Source organism: Rhinoraja longicauda, chromosome 4 (assembly GCF_053455715.1).
Source record: "Rhinoraja longicauda isolate Sanriku21f chromosome 4, sRhiLon1.1, whole genome shotgun sequence".
Taxonomy (NCBI): domain Eukaryota; kingdom Metazoa; phylum Chordata; class Chondrichthyes; order Rajiformes; family Arhynchobatidae; genus Rhinoraja; species Rhinoraja longicauda.
This window is the reverse complement of record NC_135956.1, coordinates 47,457,169-47,484,952: the sequence shown is the minus strand read 5'-3', so window position 1 is coordinate 47,484,952 and position 27,784 is coordinate 47,457,169. Positions and strand designations below refer to the sequence as shown.

Here is a 27,784-nt window from a genome sequence, read left to right as displayed (position 1 = left end):
ACCAAATGCGGGCAAATGGGACGAGCTTAGATGGGGCACTTGTTCGGCATGGGCGAGTTAGGCCGAAGGGCCTGTTTACGTGCTCTATGATTCAAATCGCAGTCCACGAACTGAAATGAATCCGAAAATTATTGTCGAACCCCTTCTTCAGTCTGAGGAAGGGTCTCGATCCAAAACGTCACCTATCTCGTTTCTCCAGAGATGCTGCCTGACCCGCTGAGTTACTCCAGCATTATGTGTCTGTCTTCGGTGTAAACCAGCATCTGTAGTTCCTTCCCACACCGCAAATTACGGTGTTGATTTAAATAACTAAACCCGATAAACACCGTTGACACCGATATAGTTCCGCTCACTTCTCGCAGCCCTCCTGCAAGCATTGGGTGGAAACACATCTGTTTCCAGACCAGAAGAGATGTGTGTTTTAAGGCATTACCACCGCGGTTGCAAATGCTTTGAACTCTGCATGTCTAAGATTAATTATTTATTTAGTATATGTGTTTTCAACTGATTATTTCATTCATTCATCCTAAAGTGTCGAAGGCCACCAGGTAGTCCGACCACTGGACACCGGGAGACAATGCCAGCTCTCCACGGGAATTGTCAAGGCGAAGATTCCCGACATCCCCAATGGTAAAGGTTCGAGGCACCTCGACCCTCTCCGGGTCGAGAATGGTTGAGAAAAGTCCAGAGACAGCAGTCTGAAAGGTCAGCGGTGATGAGCTGATGGATTGGCGCTTAAACTGAGGGCGAGAGAGTAAAAGTGGAATTTATAAATAAAATTGAGAACATAATTCCCTTCCCTGAGATTGAGGAGTTCCATTCTACTCTGCAAATCATGGAATTAGCTTTCAATAACCCGAATCTGTTTAACATGGATATGGTTGACGTACAGTAAGACTGCCGAGACAGAAACCAGCACACAAGCAATGGGGCACACGAGAGGGGCAAGAAGGATACTGCAAAAATGAACTCTCCCGGGCTTTTGTTCTGTTCTATTTCCCATGCCTGACCCGACTCCTTTGATAAATGGCACATGTCATTCTGTCAAGAGTTGACACTGCAACTGGGAGGCCCGGTGATGTACGATCTCGCTGTAAAAATGAAATCAACTATTCGCCAGCTAGTACGGCGGTGCCATCAGGATTTAGTTTCAGCAGGCGGTGAAAGATAGGTTTTAACATTATTTTTGGGGTTGGGTGTTGAGTTTAGATCCGGGCTGGATAGAATTATCGCCACAGCCTCCTTCCCTCAATCACAGAACGCGCGCTACTTTGCAATAAATAAAGGAACAGAACTTGAATTATTAATCAATCGAAGTTGTGACTATCGAAAGCGAGATAACCAAGTGGCCGATGTTTTCTTTGCATGATATAATCTGGAATGAATAAATGGCTGAAAGAGGCAATGAAATGGAAGCTTCAGAATTTAGTGCTTGTTGCATTTGCAGTTGGGAATAAAAGCCGCCTTTCATTTTACCAAACTAGTTCTTGTTCAGCTTGGGTGAAAGGGCGATTTGTAAGGTAATCCCGAAAGCGAGGAACAGACACATGCCAATAAATCGCCAGGCTCTCGCAGGGAAGTTTCAGAAGAATCTAAAATCTCATTGAGGTCACATTTATCAGCCATAAAGATCAAAAGTGATTATTAGCAAGTGAGGTGCCGAGGGAATTCTCGCAAGCCCTATGAAGGTACAGGATTTAAAACAACAAACGTGTCAACAAGCGGGAACCGGCCTCAGTAACAAATCTAATAACACTTCCATCTAAAACTGGTGTATATCATGGAAAAAATACAACTCTTTGCCTTGTGTGTGTGTGTGTGTTTCTTTGAAAAGCTCAAACCATCTGCGGGTACATGAACTATGGTTGACCTCACATGATTTGCACCGGTCAGAATTCCACCCCCCTCCCTCCCCCAAGAAAAAAAAGAGGAGATTGGGGAGGGGAGGTGGGGTGGGGGAAGCATCATTAAGAATGACTGATGACTGCCAGTCATGGTTCACCTCACCCAAGCTTTGCTCTCTGCCTTGGTAATAAGCTGTCTTTTATTAGCAAGGACACTCCATAAAAAAAGAGGGTGTGTTCAGTCATAGACTTTGTTGACTTCTTATTGCTGATTCGGGCAAGATTGATTGGGCTTACAGAAATCCCACCTCCTTCCCCAACTTTATTTTAATTGCTACCACCGCCAATGACTCCTGCAAGTCAACCACACTGTGACTGGCCACTCTCAGAGGCCAGTCACGCACAAGGTTTCCCGTACCAAAAAAATAGCGCACAACCGCTTAAAGTCACAATGGCCCAACTTTCACTCCACCTCCTTCGCCAAAAACAAAATAGAGCAATTCGGCATTTTCAGGGCAGTTTTGCACACAGTATCGAATTAACCAACCAGCCATCTTGCTGCAATTGTATTGGTCCTGGAGCAAAGGGCCCCGGCGCTGTAAAGTGCCGCACTAAAATTCAAATGCAAACATAAAGGTGAAGCGAACAATTGAGACTCGACGAGTGGAAAACACGAGGCAAAGGAGAGTAACCTGGTTTCACTCTGCTACAGGCAACACAGCTGTAGTCCCGAGGAAAAAAAACACACACAATGGAAAAAAAAAGCCTTACAGAAACCTCATTGTCCTATTTATGGTTACGATTTCCATACTTTTAGTACAATTAATGTTACAGACTGCGGGTCCCTTAATGGTAACTCAAAACAGCTGCAATTTGATGGGCCCAGACTGCTTCATGTAACCTAAACACATTTTATTCACCTACTTCGCAGAGAACAACAGAGGTGAAATTATTTTGAATAATAGGGGGAAGGCACTCTGAAAAAACCCAACAATCCTTCCTATTGAAACCGAAATTCATCTTGCCTGTATTCTTTCTCAGCGGAGTCAGCAAGAATAATTAGTAGAACCAGGCCGATCAAATTTACCATTCTGCCCAACATCAAGATCCTGCCATTCCCTTCAAAATCGAAGAAGCACAGCTACAACAACAAGAATATCTAGAGTCCCCTGAGAACAGAATTTCAAAGGTTCACAACATTTTTGAGTCAAGAAATGTCTCATCATCTTGATGACTCAATCCATCCACCAGATTGATTGTTGTATGAACAAAAATTAAGCATTCTGGGTCTAAACCTATAGAATTTAGAAGAGGGATTATGGAATATAGAAGAGTGCAGTACAGTAAAGTACAGGCCCTTCACCCTACCATGCCTCTGTTGACCATGATGCCAATTTAAACTAATCCCATTGATCTCATTGAAATTCGTACTGGTTTGTCAGGCCTAATGGTTTCCTTGACTGGGAGTCCAGAATCAAGGATCAAAATAAGGGGCCAGCCTTTCAGGACTGAGTTAAGAAAAACATTCTTCACTCCAATGATAGTGAATCTTTGGAATTTTCTACCCAATATGGTGTCTCAGTCACTGTATGTTCAAGAGATCTATACATTTTTAGATGCCGTGGAAATCATGGAATTGTGTCTAGTGCAGGAAAGTGGTGCTAAGGTCAAATATCAGCCATGATCTTACACAATGGTGCCAAGATACCATGGTGTGACCAGCCACCTCTTCTCGTCATCTCTTATAATTTTCAAAGGGGCTTAAAAGTGGCTCCAAAAAATTATTGTTGCATGTTAAATATACATAAGTCATTTTAATTGCATTTTCTGTTCTTCTCTAATTGGCTTTGAAATGAATGATTTGCAAGGCCATATCCAAGGGAATTCAAGATATTATTATATTGCTCTACATATCCCAGACCTGGTGTGGACAACAGATTTCAAGCTCATTGGTGAATCAGTTGATATCTAACTGTAAACAGGATTCTTATTGTCACCCATGTATTGTCTAGTATTTTTTAATTTCAGATTCATTTAATTTAATTATTTTATTTCAGATTATTTCCCCAGTTTTCATGGAGCAGGAAGTGGGAATTGGAATAAGTGAAGGAGCAGGCCACTTCGTCTCTCAAGCCTGCTTTGCCAATCACTAAGATCACGGTTGAACCAACTGTAATCTCAACTCCACATTTCAGCCCACCTATCCTCTTCATATCTACCCTGTCAAGGCACCCACCGAATCTTCCGATCAAGTCATCTCTCACGCTTCAAAACTCTAATAGGTAAAAGCCTGCATGCCCAACTTTCCTTATTCCAGTTATTAGTATCGTAAGCACAGAACATTTAACCATAATTTTATGGAATGCTAGAGCAGGTTTAAGGTGCAGAGTTTTTTTCATGTGTTTTCCTCAGTAAATTGTCTTTGTATTTAGTGTTTTCTAACTTTGTACTTTGAGAGAAAGTTTATAGAATCAGTCATTCTAATGAGTTACAAAGCCGAATCCACCCAACATTTCATTAAACCCGCCCTATCCATGTATCAGTCTAAACTGCTTCTAACTTAACTTGCATCCTTAAAAATATGGAGACCAATATTGTACATGGTTCTCCAGGCATGGTTTCACCACTGCCCTATATAATCAAAGCATAACATCATATCATATCATATCATATATATACAGCCGGAAACAGGCCTTTTCGGCCCACCAAGTCCGTGCCGCCCAGCGATCCCCGTACATTAACACTATCCTTGCAATAAACAGTAAAACTGTTAGCTTTCCTCATTTCCAAATATACCTGCACACACGTGAGCCCTGAATTAGGGCACCCACATTCTTCTGCATCTACGAGCAGGAAATGGAAACACATTTGGAAAGTGCTAATGATGTAAGGTAAGCAAATCTTCAGCAATCCAATGGTATACATATGTCCAATTTTGATTCACACTGCTGTCAACTTAAGTTAAGACAAATGTAAATCCCTTGAAGACAGAAGCAGGTGAATTTATTATGGGGAACAAGTAAATGGCAGATGAGTTGAACAGGTACTTTGGATCTGCCTTCACTAAGGAAGACACAAACAATCTCCCAGATGTACTAGGGTACAAAGGACCTAGGGTGACGGAGGAACTGAAGGAAATTCACATTAGGCAGGAAATGGTGTTGGGTAGACTGATGGGACTGAAGGCTGATAAATTCCCAGGGCCTGATGGTCTGCATCCCAGTGTACTTAAGAAGGTGGCTCTAGAAATCGCGGACACATTGATGATCATTTTCCAATGTTCTATACATTCAGGATCAGTTCCCGTGGATTGGAGGGTAGCTAATGTTATCCCACTTTTTAAGAAAGGAGGGAGAGAGAAAACGGGAAATTGTAGACCAGTTAGTGTGACATCAGTGGTGGGGAAGATGCTGGAGTCAATTATAAAAGATGAAATTGCGGAACATTTGGATAGCGGTAACAGGATTGTTCTGAGTCAGCTTGGATTTACGAAGGGGAAATCATGCTTGACTATCCTTCTGGATTTTTTTGAGGATGTAACTAGGAAAATGGACAAGGGAGAGCCAGTGGATGTAGTGTACCTGGACTTACAGAAAGCCTTTCATAAGGTCCCACACAGGAGATTAGTGGGCAAAATTAGAGCACATGGTATTAGGGGTAGGGTACTGACATGGATAGAAAATTGGTTGGCAGACAGGAAACAAAGAGTAGGGATTAACGGGTCCCTTTGAGAATGGCAGGCAGTGACTAATGGAGTACCGCAAGGCTCGGTGCTGGGACCGCAGCTATTTACAATATACATTAATGACTTAGATGAAGGGATTAAAAGTAACATTAGCAAATTTGCAGATGACACAGAGCTGGGTGGCAGTGTGAACTGTGAGGAGGATGCTATGAGGATGCAGCATGACTTGGACAGGTTGTGTGAATGGGCAGATGCATGGCAGATGCAGTTTAATGCGGATAAATGTGAGGTTATCCACTTTGGTGGTAAGAATAGGAAGGCAGATTATTACCTGAATGGTGTCAAGTTAGGAAAACGGGAAGTACAAACAGATCTGGGTGTCCTTGTTCATCAGTCACTGAAAGTAAGCATGTAGGTAAAATAGGCAGTGAAGAAAGCTAATGGCATGTTGGCTTTCATAACAAGAGGAGTTGAGTATAGGAGGAAAGATGTCCTTCTGCAGTTATACAGGGCCCTAGTGATTCCACACCTGGAGTACTGTGTGCAGTTTCGGTCTCCAAATTTGAGGCAGGACATTCTGGGTTCACTATGTTAACTCCCGGATTGGCGGGACTGTCGTATGTTGAAAGACTGGAGGGATTGGGCTTGTATACACTGGAATTTAGGATGAGAGGGGATCTTATTGAAACATATAAGATTATTAAGGGATTGGACACGCTAGAGGCAGGAAACATGTTCCCAATGTTGGGGGAATCCAGAACCAGCGGCCACAGTTTAAGAATAAGGGGTAGGCCATTTAGAACGGAGGTGAGGAAAAACCTTTTCACTCAGAGAGTTGTAAATCTGTGGAATTCTCTGCCTCAGAAGGCAGTGGAGGCCAATTCTCTGGATGCTTTCAAGAGAGAGCTAGATAGAGCTCTGAATGAGAGCGGAGCCAGGGGGTATGGGGAGAGGGCAGGAACGGGGTACTGATTGTGGATGATCAGTCATGATCACATTGAATGGCTCGAAGGGCCGAATGGCCTACTCCTGCACCTATTGTCTATTGTCTACTATCCCCAAACAGTGTGTTTTGGGACATAGTTACTGTTGTGATATAGGAAACACATCAGCCAAATTATGCACAGTAAGATCTCACTAACCAAATGTGATAAGGAGCAGATTATCTGTTTGGTGATGCTGACTGAATGCCAGGTTGCCCGGGAGAACTCCTTTGCCCTTCTTTAAACTGATGCCATGGGAATCTCAATGGAGGAAGCAGATCGGGCTTCTGACCCAAAAGCAAGCAGCTCCAACACTGATGCACAAGTCTGTCAGCTTGTATCCATAGGTAGTTCTGCTATAACCTTAATTAGATACAATACAAATTGTGAATTTGGGAACACTATTTATATTATGTGGGCCACATGGATATTGGAAACTAGGGAAGCACTTAAAAGTTATATTGGAAATTGACAAGCAGAAAATGCTTGGGGATAAAAATTCTAGGGGGAAGAAATTGTTTCCCTGTAATGTCCCCACAATAAAAAGATCATCATTTTCTCTTGAATACACAACTCTTACTTTAACCATGGGTGCCCATTGAAATTGGCAAACAATCGCTTCTATTGATACGTGTGCAACTCTGTTAAACAATGTAGCATGTAGCTTTTAGTTTTTTTTTAAATCACAGTAACAAAACTAAACACATTGCTATAGAAAAGACCCTTTTTTGAAAATCCTGATGAAAAATAACTTGCGATATAGATCCTACCGTGCTTTCCCCCATTGACAAGTGTAAATTGTCCCGAGTGTGTAGGATAGTGCTAGTGTATGGGGATCGCTGGTCGGTGCGGACTTGGTGGGTCAAAGGGCCTATTTCTGCACTGTATCTCTAAACTAAACTAAACAAAACTAAAAGACACAATTGTTTTTAGAACACGGTTGTCGATAATACAAGATTTCTTAGGAACTCCATTATTTCAATAGTGCAGAACTACCTGCAAAAGTTTGTGTGCTCTAACCTCTGGAGTACAACTGGAACCTCTGAACCAGAAGTCAAAGGACTATCAACTAAGCCATGGCTAATAGTAGGAAAGAACTGTAGATGCTGGTTTACACCAAAGATAGACACAACATGCTGGAGAAACTCAGTGTATCAGGCAGCATCTCTGGAGAAGCGTCTCGACCTGAAACGTCATCTATTCCTTTTCTCCAGAGATGCCGCCTGACCCGCTATCTATCTATCTCCATTCAACAAAAAGGCAAAAAGTTGTCAAAGCTCTGTCAACAACATATGGCGATCCTTTTGATACTCATTCCTTATCTTTGAGTTCATACTCACCACTGGCATCTCGATACAAGGTGAGGAAGGATATTATTGTGTTGGGATGCTGCTCCCAAAGGAGATGTTAAATAAAGATCCGGACAACTCGCCAGACAAGGTGGGAAATTCATTTCTCCACGGGTGCTGGTTAACATACTGTTTCCTTCATGATTACTCTGATTCGCAGTTTCTACTTCAGTTTAACACCTGCCATATATTTAAATGTCTTTTTTAATTATTCTAAAACCAAATCCATCACATATGTTTTGAGGACATGAACAAAGTGAGGTCCAAGACTAGAGAGAGGAAGTGGAAAGGGAAGGGGAGATTGATTTTCCAACATCCTACAGGGTCTCTGCCCAATATTGATATATCTGGAGAATATATGACACTGGCAGGTGGTATAATTGGGATCCAAGTTCATCTAGATCATTATCTGTGTTGCTGATTGGTGCAGCACTGGGGGAGTGTTGAACTGTTAAAGCTGCTGGCCTCAGATTTTGCTGTCACCTGACAAATTCAAAGGCCTTGCCAAGCAGAGCTAAAGCCAAAATGGGGTGAGTGAACGGAGGCTGTAAGGAAAGTAGCGTTGATCGGGATTGAGCTTCTAGGTAGAGGAATTAGGGGGGAAAGAGAGAGAAAAAGTCCAGTGAGGGGAGGTTATACAGTCATGGGGGAGATTGGCAACTCTGGAGATGGGTGGTGCTGACAGTCAGGGTGGGATGGTGGTTGGGACAAAGGGAAGTTCTTGATAGGAAGATCTTGGGAGATATGTCAGGAGATCACAGTGTGGGTAAACCTTTGGGATACACTATTTGAATTCTACATCTGCTGGAAAACTTGATTTTCCTCTCTATATCAGTCGTCTTTCTCTGATATTAGCTTGGTTTGTTTCTTTTCTTGCGGTATTCTTTTTTTCTCGGAGAACATGCCCAGCCTGACTGCCAGGCATGTATCCCTGTCTACAATTCGCAACTCTCAAGTTATTCTGTCTATATTCCCCTGTCTACATTTCCTCACTTTCCGCCTACTCCTATCCATTCATTGTCTGGATAATGTTGTTTCCAGTTGATCTGCATGGGCACCCCGGTATTACCTGATCAGAGGAATTCCCCGCCCCCACCCTCCCTGCAGTGTTGCAAGCTCCTTTCGTCTCCTTCTCAGTTCTGACAAAATAATTTTTGACATGAAACGTTAGTTCTGTTTATCTTCTCACAGATGCAGCCCAACATGATGAATACCTCCAACATTTTCCACTTTTATTTTAGAATATTAGTTGTACACCGGGCTCTCACAGTCAGCAAAGTATGATTGCCAGACAATCTGTACGAGCATTGGTGGTTAAAATTAAATATTGCCCACAGCACGGGGTAAACTCTCTTGTTTTGTACAAATTAGTGGGTATGAAGGATCAGACCTGTGCAAATGGTCAGAATTGGAGAGTCAGAGAGAAAGTGGGGGAAGGGGTGGTGGGTTACAAAACAGGGAGGCAGCAATAGACCACAACACAAGGATGATCCAGTCCAGGTCAGTAAATGCAAGATGGATGGATAAATGTGACAGGGAGACTGGTAGCAGAGGAATGAGCTCTGCTACTGAGCTGGCATTTACCTGGTGCTTAAATTGGGAGGGTGATCAGATCTCCCGAGTTGGATTTCCAGATTTGGTTTGTTGATAGGATACAGAATAGGCAGTGCAGTGGCACAAGTAGTAGAACTCCAGCACTTGGGCTCAATCCTGACATCTGGTACTGACTGTTAGTGGTACATCTGGTATAGGTGTCAGAGGTTATGGGGAGAAGGCAGGAGAATGGGGTTAGGAGGGCGAGATAGATCAGCCATGATTGAATATTGGCCGAATGGTCTAATTCTACTCCTATTCCTTATGACCTTATGACTGCTTGGAGTCTGCATGTTCCCCTGTGCCTGCATGTACTCACTTGGGTTTCCTCCCACGTCTCAAAGATATGTTAGTTGGTAAGTTAATTGACGTGAAAAGGCCCCTCATGTGCAGGTGAGCAGGAGAATCTGAGATAAGAATTGGAGGGGAAATAATTGGATGTAGTTTTAGAGTCACATGGAACTGCAGATGTTAGAATATTGCGCAAAACACAAAGTACTGGAGGAATTCCAAAACACAACGAGGAATTCAGCAGGTCAGGAAGACACTGTGGAGGGAATGGACAGATGACATTGCAGGTTGGGATCTTTCTTCAGGTGGAGGATTAATTGGTGCTTGAAGGTCTGTGCGGACTTGGTGAGCCAATGGACATGTTTCCACTTTACCACTCTAAAGCTCCAAAAAGGTTTTGGATAATCAAGTACAGAAACATACAATCAATGCAGTGTCGTGTAAAGAATAAGGGAACAACTCTGACAAGTGTGGGGGAGTTGCACTTTGTTACAGTATGTCTAACCAGGACAGAACCTACACAGTAAATTTAGTTTAATTTATTTAGTTTAGTTTAGTTTAGAGAAGCAGTGTGAAAACAGCTCTCAGCCCACCGAGTCCATGCAGACCAACGATCACCTGTACACTAGTTCTAAGCTACACACAAGGGACAACTTTTGCAGAACCCAATTAACCTACAAACCTGCACGTCTTTGGAATGGGGGAGGAAACCGGTGCACCTGGAGAAAGCCCACACGGTCTCAGGAAGAACGTAAACACTCCATAGTCAGGATCAAACCTAGATCTCTGGCAATGTAAGGCAGCAGCTCTACCGCTGCGCCACTGTGCTGCCCGCACAGGGAAGAACCCTGGAGAATGTTGTAGATTGGAGAGATCTGGGAGTACAGATGGATGGCTTAAAGTGGCGGGTCAGGTGGACAGTGTGGTGAAGAAGACATTGCTTGGCACACTTGCTTTCATTGTAATGGGTACCGAGTACAAAGGTAGGGACATCAAGATGCAGCTGTGTAAGCAATTGGTGAGACCACACTTGTGCACACAGTATATAGATGGGTCAAAATGCAGGCAAATGGGACTAGTCCAATATGCCAACTCAGTCAGCATGAACATGATGGGCCAAATGGTCTATTTTCATGCTGTACTACTCTATGATTATGATTCTAACTGTTTCCGATACATGGATTGTATATTTGACCAATCGCAAACCACCTTTGCATTGGAGTGATTAAAAAATAGATTATTTCCACAGAGGCTCTCAAAGATTTGCTCTTGATCTTGTTCAAAGATGTCAAGTGTTTAACAATCGCAAACATTTTATTTAATAGAGCCAATCTCCTTTCAATAATGTAAGGTAAATGCCATTATGTAAATAAATAGCTGAATTTAAATTGTTTGCACCTTTAGCAGCTGTACGATCGACTTTCACAGTTTACCCTTCCCCAAAACACAGGAGCAACTGATACAATCCAACAATTAATTCTACACAACTGCTAAATAATTCATCTTACAAAGTAAAACACTGTTTAACAATGCAGCATTCAGATATTGTTGCCCCGATAATGAAGCAAAATGCAACATCATCATCTTTCAACCTATTGCTATAGAAAAGTTGGTGAACTATGAATGAATGCCGTAACAATGAATGACCCTGCACAAAGCAGGTTTTTGGTGAAAGAGGTGACATTCTAGATAAAATATTCAACCTATCCAAAATCACAATTTGTGACAAGGACAAGACTGAAACTATTTCTTTCAGGGCAACCAGCACCCAAATATTGACGCTGCATTTAAATCTACACATAACTTGCGAGTGTTTGGTGCAAATGCTTGAAGGTTGACAAATTATTGCACTGTTTGGTGTTTTCGAAGTACACATTAAAAGCTATAACCTTTAGATCCCTAGAAAACCTCATCAGCCGCAACCCTGCCATCCTACACTGTTGGCTTCTCAAAACTGCAGTCAGTCTCAAGGACAAACGACCATACAGCAGGCTGTATACTATCTGAGACGTCTTATCATGTGAGCAAACTATTGTTTTAAAATTGTATTCATTGCTTTTCGGAGTGTTATCAGCTATATGGCAACTGCTCTGTGTGAAAAATAAAGCCTTCCTGCATTTTGTTGGTGAGGACCACCTTTGCACTGGAGTGATTAAAAAATAGATTATTTCTACGGAGTCTCTCAAAGAGTTGCTCTTGATCTTGTTCAAAGATGTCAAGTGTTTAACTATTTCTGCTGGGTAATGCTAAACAATTAACCATGGGTCTTTTGACTCTCGTGTTCATCCTGTTCATAATTTTTGCAAAAGCTGGATACTCCTACAGTGTATAAACCAGTGGCTTTATAACCCCAAACAGATTTGTCATTGGCAAACTCTGCTGCATGTTGTTAATGCACTGCTAGATAAACCAAGGCACAATTATACAGAAAGTTGTCACAAACACGTGTGAATGATTATTTTAGATTATCGATGCACTGAGAGACATGATAGTCAGGTTACAGATCAACTATCAGCTCTTAATTGAGGCAACAGCCTCATTGCCTTCTGGACACTTCCTACAACAGTCGGTGATCCCTGTTCCACTGTTTTATAAACACCATTCTCAAACTATGTAAAGAAAGCCTTGCATTTCTAAAATAATCCTCTCAACCCCAGAATCCACTGAAGCATGCAAAACCCAATGAAGTATGTTTGTGGTCAAGGAAGGAAATTCTGCAGCCAATTTGTACACAGCAAAATCACACAAAGAGTAATATAACACTGAATATAGATACCTCTCCTTTTATCTCTCACAGAATAGGTGACATCTCTAATAGTACAGCACTCACTTTGTTCAACTGACGTGCCAGTGTACATCTATATGATCAATTCCCAAGAGCAAGCCTGGAGCCTACATGTGACTCTGATGTGACAATGTGACTTACTGAGGAATGTGGGTGTGCCAAACGTTAATTTGGCACGTTTTGGATCCATAATGTCCTGACGGTTATACTTCAATCATATCAATCCTGGGACAACACTGAAAAGGCTCTCCGGGGCAATATCCTAGGCTCAATCTTCAGCTTCTTCATCGATGACTTTCCTTGCATTTCAAGATCGAAAGTGGCGATGTTTATTAACAAGTAGCACATACCATCCATACTAAATAACTCAAAGGCAATGCCCATCCCCAAAATAACAAAGTCTTCCCACCTACCCTTGAAATACCATTGCATTAACATTGCCAAATATCTACCTTTACTATCCCATTGGCCAACCTTAACCAGAAGCTTTACTGGGCCCACCACTGTAGCAACAAAAGCAGATCAGAAGCTGGGAATCCTTCAGTAAATAACACATCTCTTGACACCTTGCATCAGTTTGAAGATTGACTTCGACCTGGAACATCACCTATCTATGTTCTCCAGGGATGTTCCCTGTCCCACTTAATTACTCTAGTGTGGCTTTGTGGCTTTTCTTGACACACCAAAAACATTTCTGCAAATACAAACTGCAAGTCAAGATATAATGGAATACTCTCCAAATGCCAGGATGTGTGCAGCTCCAACAGCAATCAAGACGCTTGATACCAACCAGGATAAAACAAGTTGCTTGCTTATCTACTCATCCAACACCTAAACATTTACTCATTTACTCCCTTTATTGCTGAATCCTGTAACTGCAATGTGCACCAACTGCAAAATGCACTGCAGTTACCAACAACAACTTACTCAACGGTGACCTTCAAACCTCTACCATTTAAAGGATCAATGCAGCAGGTTCGTGCCTTTGCTGTCATTTGTGGATTCCCCTCAATATTATGTTCATCGTTGCTGGTTCTAAATTCTAAAACTCCCTTCCAAATAGCACTATGGGAAAAGCTTTATCAGAAGGACTGTCATAGGTCGTAGAGCACGAAAACAGGCCCTTCGGCTCACCTCATCCATGCCGTCCCATCTAATCTACTCCCATTGGCCCATACCTCTCTAAACATTTCCTATCCAGGCACCGGTTCAAATGTCATTCAAATGTTATTATTGTACCTGCCACAACTACTTCTACATCAGTCTGTTCCATATATCTACGTGAAAAAGGCTGGCCATCAGGTTCTCATTAAATATTTTCCCTCATAACTTAAACCTATGCCCTCTAGTTCTTGATTCTTCTACCCTTGGAAAAAGACAATGAATTTACCCTATCTTTTCCGGTTATGATTTTGTTTGCCTCTATAAGAAAATCTGTCAGCCCACTGTGCTCCTAGCCAGCCCAATCTCTCCCTTTTGCTCAGATCCTCGAGTCCTGGCAACATCCTCATAAATTTTCTCTGCTAAGATCCAAGGCAGTGGATCACCACCGCCTTTCCAAAGACAGTTAGAAATGTTGAATAAATGTTGGCCCAGCCAAAAATACACATATTTTGGAATGATTAAAGAAGAATTTTGCAAATCTTTCTTATTTTAGTCAAAACTTCTGACTATTTTCTGGCAATACTTTTAGGTTCTCAGATTTATGTAGTTAGACATGCAAGCATAGCAAAGTATTTCCATCCAAACTGTGCGCAGTTCTGGTCTACACGTTAACTAAAGAAATGTAGGCAGTTGAGGTGTAAGGAAGAGTTATGAGAGTGACACCAGAAATGAGAGGTTGAACCTATCAGAGAAAACTGAACATGCTGAGAGGCAACCTGACGGAACTCTTCAAGATTCTGAAATAGTTTGATAGGGTAGACAAGAGAAGTTATTTCCACATGTGGGAGATTGAATCCAGGAATTGGAAGTGTACAGATAATCATTAATGAATCCGATGGAGAATTAAAGGAATACAACTTAACCCAGAGCATGGGAAAAATGTCCAATTCAAGACCATAGGCTGTTCCCCAGGAATTGATAAAAAGGAAGCAGGCCAGACACAAGGAAATGTAGAAAGATGTGATAGTACGGAGGAAGCTTATATGCAGCATAAGCACCTTCATGGAGCTGATGGGCCAAATACATTCAAGATTAACATTGAAATATTTTCCGTTTATCTCACGGCAAATGCTGCCTAGCTGGCTAATATTTTAGTGTTTAGCATAACACAAAAAATCTAGCACATGTTTGATGCAAAATTGCACCACAGGGACAAGGATAAACCACTGAATTGGATCAGAATGCTATGTTAATATATTGTGGAGTATTGCAAACATTAGGCTTCAACCTTCCTGGGATTTGATGAACTAAAGTAGTGGACCATCTTTTCTTGGCTTTGGCTGGTCAATGGGTCAGATGATCATTCCACAAAGGTTCTGATCCTATTCCTTACATATAGGCACTCATTCGAACCAGGAGACGCAAGAGACTGCAGATGCTGTAATCTTGAGCAAAAATCAAAGTGCTGGAGGTACTCCAGGAAGCCTGACCCGCTGAGTTCCTCCAGTACTTTGTATTCTGCTTTCCAACCAGGAACTCACTGGATAAGGATAAGGAACAGAAGCCTTGTGAAACCAAATTGTCTCCCATCGCCTGATCAAAGGCACTGTGTCACATTGTGCAGTCCCATTTCTCTGCTGGGATATGAGATCTTGAATGGATAGGAAGCAACGTAAATTGTCCTTATCTGTATGTGAGGATCAATCAACCAATAAGCCACTGGAGGAACAATCGCATTGTATCTCTTCAGCAACAAACCAGGCGTGACACCTTATCTGAGGACTGTCAGTCCCTGAGTGAACCATATTAATACACAAGCCCAGATGTCCTGAAGCAGAGAGAGGAATTAAACAACACTGAGACTGAATAACCTTGAATGTTAAAGACCATCTAAAATACTGTTAATTTGCTGGTAGAACATGTTCCAAATGAGCTATTTATCCTCTTCAGTGATCAAAGTATCTTCCATGTAATTTCATTTCACCCAACAGGTCACTTTCAGTGTTTGTGCTCCACACAAGTCTCCCACCCATTCTCATCCCACCTCATTAGCACACCCTTTAATTCCTTACTCACTCCTGCTGCTTTCAAAATATATCCACTCACCACAGGATTGTGTCGAGAATCAACACAATAAAGACTAGGCTACCTTGCCATATCTGGTGTCATTTGCAAACCCTACAAAGAGAACCACAAGCACAAACATATCTCACCCCAAAACAAACTGTTCTCACATGGGCACACACCGTTAGACATCAGTACATGATGAAGCCTGGCTGGTGAAAGCTGCAGTCAAAAGAACAAGGGTGAATTCTACAGAGATAAAAGATTGCCTCCATTTGTGAGAACCTTGTTTATATTTGTTCAATAAAAGTGAAATGAGAAAATAAATGTGCATTAGCAGCTCATTCTGGCAACACTTAAATGTTTCACAAAGTGCAGATGTGGAAGTACTGTTGCTACTTACACCCCAGGGTATTAGAGTATTAAAAAATTCTGAAGTAAATTGTTCTTCATGGTATATGTGTTTGCTTGACGTATGCCAAGTAATGTTTGGTGTGTGCCAAACTATTTTACGTGCTGTGCCTTGTAATTTACCAGGGAAGATGTGCGGTGGAAATGAGATACATTGCACTCCTCATACCTGTTGTTTTCCCTAATTCTAGCTGGTTAATCTATGAAAGATCTTTGTAATTGTCCATAATTAGCCTTTTTACCAATGCAACACTTGGATGAGCATAAAGTCCCAGAAGATTTCTGCAAATCAGTCTTATACACTAGAGACTTTTTAAAAACACGAATATGTTGGACGGTCACACATAAAATAGTGTAAATTATCCATTATACAAATAGGATGAGGCCATTCAGCACAACAAACTGTTTTATTCTTGAAATAGATTGTAATTCCATTCATCTATTTCCTTAAGCCTTCCCTGAGAGAATCCTAGCAATATCAAACTTTAAGTCCCCACAGATAAATCTGACACCTCACCAGAGGTAGATTTGTGCTTCCAGCATAAGTGTAAATTAATTTAGAAACATTACCTTAATGATGATGGCCTATATTGTAAAGAAAACCGACCTACCAACAAGAGCGCAATTTAACCCATACTCCCTTTCAATAGGTTCATGACTGATCTGCCACAAAAAATGAATATTCACCCAATCCTTGTAATTCCTTGGCTTCTTTCAGAAAAATTCAGTCTTGAATATACTCAATGACTGAAAACCAACAGCCCTCTCGAATTCCAATCACTTACAACCCATTCCTTCCTAAATGACTGTCCACTTCTCCCGAGACAGAACTTCCTACTTCTTGCACGTCAAACCCAAGGAGGTTTCACTGCAGATGCCAAACAAGTAAGTTTCATCCATTAATAACATAGAGATAGTCCTATGCTTTGCTGGAGTGATGAAGGAAAGTTTGATATTGTGTGATGCACATGATATTCACTGCATTGCTCTTTCTGGATCCAGTTGTGACTATTTCTAACACTTACACATTGGGTGATAATATTGATCAACAGGAACAAATGGAAAATGCCCCATTGTTTACCAAGATGAGCACCTCTCCAAATGTTTCTTCCACCCAGTGCTGTCACTTTGCCTAGTTGCATTTTTGCTTTTTCACTCTGATTTTTAAAATCCCATTTTCTCACCATTATTTCTCCCACCTCCCCCACAACACTCCTCAGCATCTTTCCGGATCTCCGCCATCTGATAACTTGAATGCCTCGAATATTATCTCCCCATCAAAGAAAGTCATGCCTTCAGTTCTAGTCTCTGGAAATCACTCCCTTAACCTCTCAATTTCTTAAGATGCTCCTCAAAACCTAAATCTCCACCTATGCTGGAACATTTCTTGGGTGCCATCTTGTTTTTGTTTTGTTTTGTTTTGTTAAAGCTCCAGTGAAGTGCCTGACCACATTTTATTAGCACACTGAAAGTGCTAAATAAAAGCAGATGTTATGATTGTTGCTTTGAAAGGGACACTGGTGTCTTAAAAAACAATCTACTCTTGCCTTTGGACTCTGCATTCAACTAAAATCCATCTGCACCCATTCTAAAGCACAAAGAAAGGGGGCAAAGGTATGGACAGGCAGCCCTAGGATAAGCGTGCATTACAGATAATTAAGCACATTCCATTTTGCAGTGTAGGGGACATGGCTGATACTGTGCACTTTTGGCAATGATGTTTAATAGGTGGTGAAATGAAAAGGAGAAAGCTGTTCCCCTTTGAAATACCACCCCACCAGTCCACGGGTTTTACAGCTGAGGGAAGGAAGGGTGTCTTGATTTATCATCTCATCCAAATATGTATGTGCACCAGTGAAACGCTCCCTCACTCTTGCACCAGGAGGGATAACCTGAATTTATGTCTGTGGAGTGTGACTTTAACTCTCAACTGCTGATCCAATTGAGTCTAAGTTAACACAAGCGATACTGTGAACTGATTTGGATTCATTTGGACTGTGAAAAAAGTTTAGTCCTCCACCCGTGAATTTACCTAACATGTAGCATCATGCGTTCCATCAAAATTTTAAGTATTTTAATTCAACATCATAAATCACAAATCCAGGAATAATGTTTCTGAAGGTATACCGAGGATTACTCTTTGCAAACTTAAGGAGAAAGCACAAGCAGCAGAACATGTAAAACTGCATGGTAGTTTACTTAATTGGAGCTGCATAAATACAAATTTTAATAAGCTGAGATCAACAGGGATTGATTAGGAATGTTGCTTGGCAAAAGAGATTTTTATCTATAACACATCCTGTGAACATCAGACACCATTTACTGCTGTCATTTTACAGAAGTGTGATGCTATGACCACCAGCACCCGACAAAACAAAGGAAGGCAGGATGTTGTAAATCAGTGATGTGAATGAAACTTTTCAGCATTAATGCCAGCAAGCAGCACTGGACCTTTTAAAAAAAACGTTAAAAAGGCTTCTGATAAATGGGTCATTTCCTGGTGAGATGCTGAGGATGGTTAGAATGTGTGTATGGCAGCCATCACTTTGCTTAGGTTGGGCAGCAGACAGAATCTACTCCTACAGCTGGGGGTGGGGAGACAGGACGCAGCACAATTCCTGACCACTGAGGCTTCTCCCCCCCTCTGGCCAAGCAATGTCCAACATAAGTCAATTGCACTCTCATAGGCTGGACATACTGGTACAAACACCACACACACACACACACACACACACACACACATATATATATGCACACACACACATGCTTAAATGCACACATGCAAAACATGTACATAACCAAAACATAGATACAGACACACAGGTAAAAATGTATGGGCATCCACACAGATGCATGAACATACATATGTACCGTAGTTTCTAGAATAAAACTACGGTATAAAATCATGCATGCATGCTTAGAAACACAGAGGCACGAGGATATGCAGCGAATTTCACACATGAATGCACATACATGCACACACGCACGCACACACACACACACACAGAAGCATGCATACTCAGATACAGTGCTCACAACATGTGTGCATACACACAAAAAGCACAACCCTGGATATATCCATAGATTCAGATGTACTCAATTGCACATGTACACACAGGAACACACACAGTCATGCACAAACACAAACACAAAGGTCCTCAGGCGTACATAAGCAAGCAGATCCCTACATTCAAACAGACTCGTATTACAGGAATATTGGCCATCTCTTTGCTAAGGTGAAACTTGCCTTGTTAACAGCCCCTGATGATGGAGGTGTTTTTGAGCTGCTATCTTGCACAGTTTGTTCCAGACCTGGCCTCTGTGGGAATATATATCCACCCTGAGCTGGGCACTGGGCACATTTAATCAGCAGCTAATAACTATACAGGAGGAGCCGTTCCCATTCATAAATCAATGTGCAAAATAATTGCTAACACACTAGTTATCGATTAGCGTGCTGACGCTCATTTTGTGGCAATAGCAGAGCACTAACAAAGTGACAAGGGTAAAGTGTTATTTCTTTCACACACAGACAGCTGGGCTGGAAAAATGACTCCAGCAGGCAGTAATTCTTAATTGACACCTGTCAAGATAATGGCAGCAGTCACAGATGTTGCAGGGAAATTCATCCCAGGTCCGCTGATTTGTCAACCTTAATTCTCTTTCAGTGCACCATTTGATCCTCTCTTTCCTTTCCTAATGTGTGTAAATTGCTCCCACTTTTGCGACCATCCTGGACTTTAATTTCTCTTAGCCAGAACTACGTCCCGTCATCTCCCTCCATCAGCTCTTTGTACCAACTTCACTACTTCCACAAATGGTCTAGCCTCGGGATTGTGCGGCTTTAGAGAAGAGGGCAGAATAGGAGGGGTGGAGAAGAAAATTAACAAGGATCAGAGGATGGGAAAGTTACGACCTCGAAGGAATGGCAGGCATCAAAGTGTTCCAAACATCTGGAGGATTCTTTCTTCACTCTGTGCAGAATGGGAACAGGGGGAGTGGTTCCAGGGCTAAATGCCTGCAAGGGCATTGGAACCAGTAAATCTTCTCACATTTAAAAAGCATGCAATTTAGCTGTTGCTGGACTGCAAATGTAAGGGGCTATGAGCAAGAGCTAGGGAGCGGAATTAGAATGAGGATCTTTCTTTGGACCAGAATGGACACAATTGGCCAAACGGCCTCCTTCGGGGTCATCGATTTTCATGACTGACGACACATCTGCTGCCTCAATGTTAAGCCAGAGACTCGGATAACAGGTGGGATATAACAAGCCGTTGGCACCCAAATTACTTAGGGGGGATTTCAAAGGATATAAAACAAAGACGTATAAAATAATAATGGTCTTCCTTGTCCATAATAATGCCCTTTCATAAAACCCGAAGTAAGATTTGTTGTGGGTGTACATACAATTTTAAGGAATAGAATATTCCCAATGGGCAGGGAGGGCGTGCAGCGTAGGTTTACTAGGTTAATTAGGTTTACTAGGTTAATTCCAGGAATGGCGGGACTATCATATGTTGAAAGACTGGAGCGACTAGGCTTGTATACACTGGAATTTAGAAGGATGAGAGGAGATCTTATCGAAACGTATAAGATTATTAAGGGGTTGGACACGTTAGAGGCAGGAAACATGTTCCCAATGTTGGGGGAGTCCAGAACAAGAGGCCACAGTTTAAGAATAAGGGGTAGGCCATTTAGAACTGAGATGAGGAAAATCTTTTTCAGTCAGAGAGTTGTGAATCTGTGGAATTCTCTGCCTCAGAAGGCAGTAGAGGCCAATTCTCTGAATGCATTCAAGAGAGAGCTGGATAGAGCTCTTAAGGATAGCGGAGTTAGGGGGTATGGGGAGAAGGCAGGAACGGGGTACTGATTGAGAATGATCAGCCATGATCACATTGAATGGTGGTGCTGGCTCGAAGGGCCGAATGGCCTCCTCCTGCACCTATTGTCTATTGTCTAATATTCATTCACAAAAGTGCAAAGAAAATATCTCATGGACCATATCTCATTAAGAATTAGCTACAATGGTTTTATGCAGATAGTTAGATCACAGCAATAAAACATCACCAGTAACAGGGGTCCATAGGTGGACTCTCTCCCTCTCAGTTCTTCGTCTCAGGTAACTTTGCTCGTTGATTTTTTTAAACATTTCTGGAACATAAGTATCACTGGCACAGCCAATACTAACTGCCCATCGCTAACTGCCTTGGACATAATGGTTTGCTGTGCCATTTCCAAGAGCACAGGAGAGACAGCCACAGTGGTGCATTCGGAGAGCAGTCCAGGCAGTAAAAGATGCAAGTTACCTCTGAACTGATCATTCTATGGTCGCCCGTACAAACCATTAGCTATATGTTAAACCCGGGTTTTTAACCAATTGTAAATGCCAGGCTAGGGTTTGAATTCAGATTTCTAGATCGTTATTCCAAGCTTCTAGATTACCGGTCCAGTGAATGAACACCGTGTCACCATCATACGATAGTAGCTACAGGTCAGTGATGGCAGGGATTTCTTACTCAGTCTTTGTTGCCTCACCGTCACCCCCGGCCCCCCACCTCCCCCACCACCCATTTTCCATTACAAACAGTGACAGACAAAAAGGGAGCCCAGCTCAGTAAGGGTTAAAAGGTCGCTGTCGTCCCACTTGGGAGGGTGAGAAGGTGAATGATTATGGTCAGGACAAAGCCTCAGGGCTTTGAAGCTGCCTCCTTTTAACAAGGCTTTGATGCTTACAGGTCACACTGGCTGCTTCATTAGAGGCCAATGTTTACAGCTTGCTGGTGACCACTATACCTCCCCAGCCTGTCTTCCTCTAAAGGAACAGGTGCCCAGAACAACAGGACTCTGGACATAGATCCTTTTTGTTAAAAGTGATCAAGCTTTGAACTTCCTGAAATCGATCTAGAATAGACCACAATAATAAACTAATAGCATGGAAAGCCCAAAGTTTGGAACTTCGAGAGCAGTGACATTCTGACTGAAGGGGTTAACCTGAGTAACTGAGCAACAAATGTTATTTATGGTTCAAAGAAAGCAATATTGCTTGATCGGGGACTGTTGGTGAAAGGATACATTTTGGCCCCAGGACCACCGAGAGAACCTCCTCCTTACTGTCTTCGAAGGGTTACCTAGGTACCTTGGTACCTTTTTTGTCCAAACAAGAGGACAGACAAGGCTTTGGCTTAAAGTGGCAATCAAACTGCAGAGTGCAACCCAATTGTAGTCAGTTGCACAAATACATCCAAACTGATCAGAGTGAATGCAAACGAGAGACTTCTGTTTTCACAATGTACAAATTCTTTCAAACATGAGACATGTGAAAGACAAGCTGCAACATCAAGGACCAACCTCAGTATCCTATCACAGAACAACTCCTGCTGTACCACAGTATTCAGGAGGGAACAGTCAGGTACACTTCTTAATCTGCCTGCTCTTTCTGGTTGAAGCCTCCTCCATTGTCATCAGATTGTCACGTTTCTGATGTGTGACTACATCAGATCAGCCTACAGTGTAGTTGTTCCCTTTAACTGTCCAATAATTCCATGAATGATGATATCTTTCTGAGCTGAAAGTAGTTTGAACAAATAGAACAAATGTTTTTTGGAGCATTTTTTTATAAAACATGATAATTGTATAAGACACACATTTATTTATGAACTAATAAACATAATTAATGTGCGCATCTAATGCCTTTGCTTACACCTGTTTAAAAAATCCACCTGGTTCTCCCTCTTCCTCCTATTTAAATGAATCTGTCATCACAACTCGCCACAGTCAATGGGAGTCAGCAAAAGAATGCTTTACTTGAGCATGTTGTTGTTAAGTGAAGAGTTTTCCTTTACTTAAAGAAAAACTTAAGAGTTATTCACTACCTCAGTGTTTTCACAACCTCCAAACAAATAAACCAGCTCCAAGAACAGTGGTCTCAGTTGTAACACAAGAAAAGGAAGCAAAAGGAGATTGTATGAATCTCAAAGCCTTCCAGCAAAATCGTGATCTCCTTACTAATCCTTCAGCAAGGCTCATAAGGTACTGCATAATAGGGTGCTCTAGAAGGTTAGATCACATGGGATCCAGGGAGAGCTAGCTAACTGGAGACAGAACTGGCTTCATGGAAGGGAGCAGAGGCTGGGAATGGAAGGGTGTTTCTTGGACTGGAAGCCTGTGATGTGATGTGCCTCAGGGATCGGTGTTTGTGGTCTATATCAACAATTTGGATGAGAATGTACAAGGCATGATTAGTTAGTTTGCAAATGATGCTAAAGCAGGTGGTATCGTAGACAATGAAGATAGTTACCAAAATTACAGCAGGCTCTTGATCAGCTGGTCATGTGGGCTGAGAAATGGAGTTTAGTATAATAAGGTTGAGGTGTTACATTTCGGGTACTCAAACCAGGTCAGGATCTTCACAGTGAATGGTAGGGCCCTGGGGACCGTTGTAGAGCAGAGGGATCTAGGAGTACAGGCACACTGTTCCTTCAATATGGCATGGTGGGTAGATTGGGTGATTAAGAAGGCTTTTGGTACGTTAACCTTCATCAGTCAGGGTATTGAGTATAGATGTTGGGACGTTAAATTGCAGTTGTACATTACGTCAGTGAGGCCACATTTGGAATATTTTATTCAGTTTCAGTCACTCTGCTAAGGGAAGGATGCCATTAAACTGGAAGGAGTGCAGAGAAGATGTTGCCAGGACTTGAGGGGCTGAGCCATAGGGAAAGGTTGTGCGGGCTCGGACTCAGGATCCCCAATCGACCAGGAATTTATGTACTTAAGCCTTGAGGAGTCTAATACAGTACAATCTGCGGAGTTTAATACATCAAGTGTTCAACAAAGTGTTATTTAACCTTCAGCCATTCAGTCTGAGATGAGAGCTCTGCAGCACAGGAAACAGAGATGGAGAAGTTACCATTTCTTAGCTTCAGAAAAATCAAGGAAAATCATAATGAAGGAATACTAATTGTGAAGTTTGTGGATTAGGCTCCAGCACACTATGCACAACTGATCACAGTGGTTTTGAGGTTAAGTTACTGAGGTTAAGTTAGTGTTCAACGGTCCAGAGAAATAAGTTCAAATCCCACCATGACAGCAAGAGGATTTATAATCAAGTAATTAAATCAGTCTAGAATAAAAAGCACACATCCATTGTGATGACAATGAAACTGTGAAAATCTATCCGGTTCACTAATATTCTCCAAGAAAGGAGATCTACTGATCTTACAAGTCTGCCCTACATGTGATGTACTCAAAATAATATGACTCTTAATTGTCCCCTTAATTTGCCACTCAGCTTGGAGGCAAATGGAGATTGACAATAAGTACAGGCTTTGCCCATGATATCTGCATGCCATGATAAAATAGAACAGGAGTGATTATAAAGCAGAATGTGCAAACATTATGAGCAGAGTGTAAAAGATGAAAACCTTGTATCTCTTCATAGCTAATGAGGTACTTCTTCAAAGTACGAAAAACACAGGAGCCAATTTGCGCACAGCAAACTCCCACTAACAGTAAAATGATTAGGACCAGATCATCTGTTTCAGCGGAGATCAGTTGAGGGAAAGTATTAGAGGCATGGGTTATAGAATGCGGCCTTCAGATTTTTACACTGGAGTACACGTAAGGATAAAACTGACATTTGCTATTAAACAAAATTTCAATATTTATAATTGAAGAAACATAAATGTTGTACTTAAGCTGGTCATGCGTTAGTTGAGTGTCAACTGATATTAGTGGAATACACACACACACACACCACCAACAGGTACATATTAGGGTCAAAAATTTTAATTGGCAGATTGAAGATTCAGCAGTAAATTGAGGAAATCTATTCACCCAAAGATTTGCAGGTGCATTGAACTTACAAGCTGGCAGACTGGCGGAGGTAGAGCATGCCATCTATAAAGCTGCTCGATGAGTACACTGCACTTTATTCAGGATGGTTACAAACAGAGCTGGCAAGTGGACTTTGTGTCAATGGCTCTTTTTTAAGCCAACAGGGAAACAATTATCTAAATTACCTCTTTCTGTGCAGCAAGCCTCTTTCTCTACACTGTGTTGATATTAAAGTGTGTTTAGCATTCACACCTGTGCAGCGCTTAATATTCCAAATCATTTCTAAATATGAGCAGGTGGATTAATTCCTGACTCCTTGTGTGTGTGTGTGTGTGTGTTGGGGCGGGGGGGAGAGTCAGCAACCATCTGCCGACTGAGAACCTAAATGTTAATGCATTGCTGGCATTTTCAGGTGAAATATAAAAGCCTCTTTTACAGTGGCTGCTGCAATCTGACACCCTGGAGTCAATTCACTGACTTATTCTACAGTTCCAGCAATTTGTTCCTCACAGAACAGGGATAGAGGAAGAAGAATTGTCCATTGAGCACCTCAAGACTTTTCAGCCGTAGATCATATCATATCTGCATCGTCATTCCACCCATTTCCCTGCTAACTAACATATCTTGGTTTGTCAGGAAATGGACCCTGGCCTCTGAGTGAACAAATGCATTCTCTTGAATGGCTTTGCTCCAATTTTGTCCAGCCCCCTTCCCCCTTGTTCTGGACACACAGACTAAGGGAAACAATTTGCTTCCCTCTACGCTTTTCTCTCCTTCAACCAGCCTGAGCGGTTCATTTTGATCATCATTTTAATCTTCAACATGTGCACATACCTTAATAAAGCTTTAAGGGGGCTGGAAATTTTAAAGCAACTGTTCCCCACACACACGCCATTAATACCCACAACGAAACCAATTTCATTCCAGTGGTGCACATTGCTGGCACATTCTGTTATGTGAACACAGTGTTGACACCAAGATCGGCCAGGATGACTACAGCCGCCAGACATTTTGCAGGCAGTGAAATTACACGTAGAAACATTTATCTTTTCATCGTTGTTCATCGGGTCAAATTTAAAAGCCAAATAATAATTATAAATTGCAATAAAGAATTCAGAAAAAAACCCTCCTTGTCCAGTGTCAATGTGGAACTCATTCTCACAGGGAGTGGTGGAACCATGCGTTGAAAGGAAAATGGGATAAACGGATGAGAGGCAAAGGAGGTGATGTTGGGGGAAATGAAGAGAACTGGGCAGCGGCGAATGTGGGATGTAATCATCAGCAAGGACTATTAGAGACAAATAGCCTATTTCCTTGCTGTAGATCCTACATAATAATGAAAATGTTTATTAAAACAAAATTGCTGTCACATTAAAAGAAAAACTGTGGTAAGATTTCAGATCAGTAGGAAATAAGCTGCAAGGTTTTAGTCTGGCCCTGTGCTCCGTTAACAGCAGAATTACTGAGGTGATTAAAGCCGCATTGTCTCCGTGACATGATTAGTCAGGTAGTAAAGTCCATTTGTCACCTGCACCAGTAAATTGAGTTAATACTGCACTACAGGCTATGGGGACTGTATAATATCAAGTTGATCACATCAAACCGCCTGCCAACCTGACACCTTACTAAATTCATCAGCATTAATCATTGAACCTGTCAGAAATCCATCAAGTTTACTGATAATTAGATGCTTTGTAATGAAGCAGGAGAAACATCCATTTCCCCCTCCTTTTATCAAAGTGATAATTTTGAGGCCTCCTGGTTTATGAAGAACCATTTCCTCCAATCCTTACAATCGTGCAGAAGCAATGGGACTATTTCCCTTTCCTGCACCCTCGGCTTGAACTCTTCTGCTCTGTCACTGTTGGCCCATATCGTTAGGGCCCAAGTAATTGTTTTTAGACACTCTGGATGCTCTCTGGGAAAAAAAGTCATCTTATGCAAGTTGGAGCAGCAGAACACAGCAAGAGGCAGTCTAATGAATTCATATTTCAAATATAAAATGAGCTTAAAAAGCCACTAAAAGAGATATTTTAGCATCTTTTCAGCTAATTTTCTGTCTGTTTAAACAGCATATGACTCAGTCATCAACTCCATTGCTATTGCAAACCTGCATTTTGATTAAGCATGCCAAATGTCATGTACAGCAAAGAATGGAAACACTAAAGCCTGCCAACTTTTGATTGGCCATTAAAACCAATGATGTATGTGCCTGTCAAAAGAGAGACAATTAAATCAATATTGGAAAAAGTCGCCTTGACGGCTTGTTTCTATGTAAGAGCTGTCAGGACGAATTACCATGCACCATCACGCTTGAATCAGATGTTCAGGACCGCTTATATAAAAATATTTGTTGTTCAAAGTTGCAGATATCCGATCACCCACGAGTTAAATCGAGACCCACAATGTCATCCAAGCTGACCCTCCCACAGTTGCAAATCTCATCCCAATTATAAAAAGTGCAATTAGAACCTGCACAATGGAGAGTAGTTTTGGTGGGGATTTTTTAATTTTAGGAAAGAAGAATATCAAGCCAACGATGTTGGATTTGAATGGAGATTAATCATTTCTTGGGGTGGGCGACGGAATTAAGGCCTCAAAATGCGTACGGTCTTGGGGAAATGGGAAGCTTAGAGTTGAAACCAAACTTGGGGGTTGGGGGTGAAATAATGGTGAGTGTTTTGGCTAGTGTGCACGACGTCTGGAACATGTGGGTTGCTATGGTGAGTGATTTATTGATGTTTATCAGGAATGAATAGATCAAAGGCTGCCCGGATGACAGAGGATCAATCATATGTCAAATCAAGGATAGGGATCGTCTATTCGGGATAGAAAGAGAA

General features: G+C 41.8%; 1 protein-coding gene across 2 annotated transcripts in view; it reads right to left on the bottom strand.

Moving 5' to 3' along the window:
- tshz1 (teashirt zinc finger homeobox 1) overlaps positions 1-27,784 on the bottom strand; it is a 208,906-nt gene that overhangs the window by 177,796 nt on the left and 3,326 nt on the right. The window lies entirely within an intron of this gene.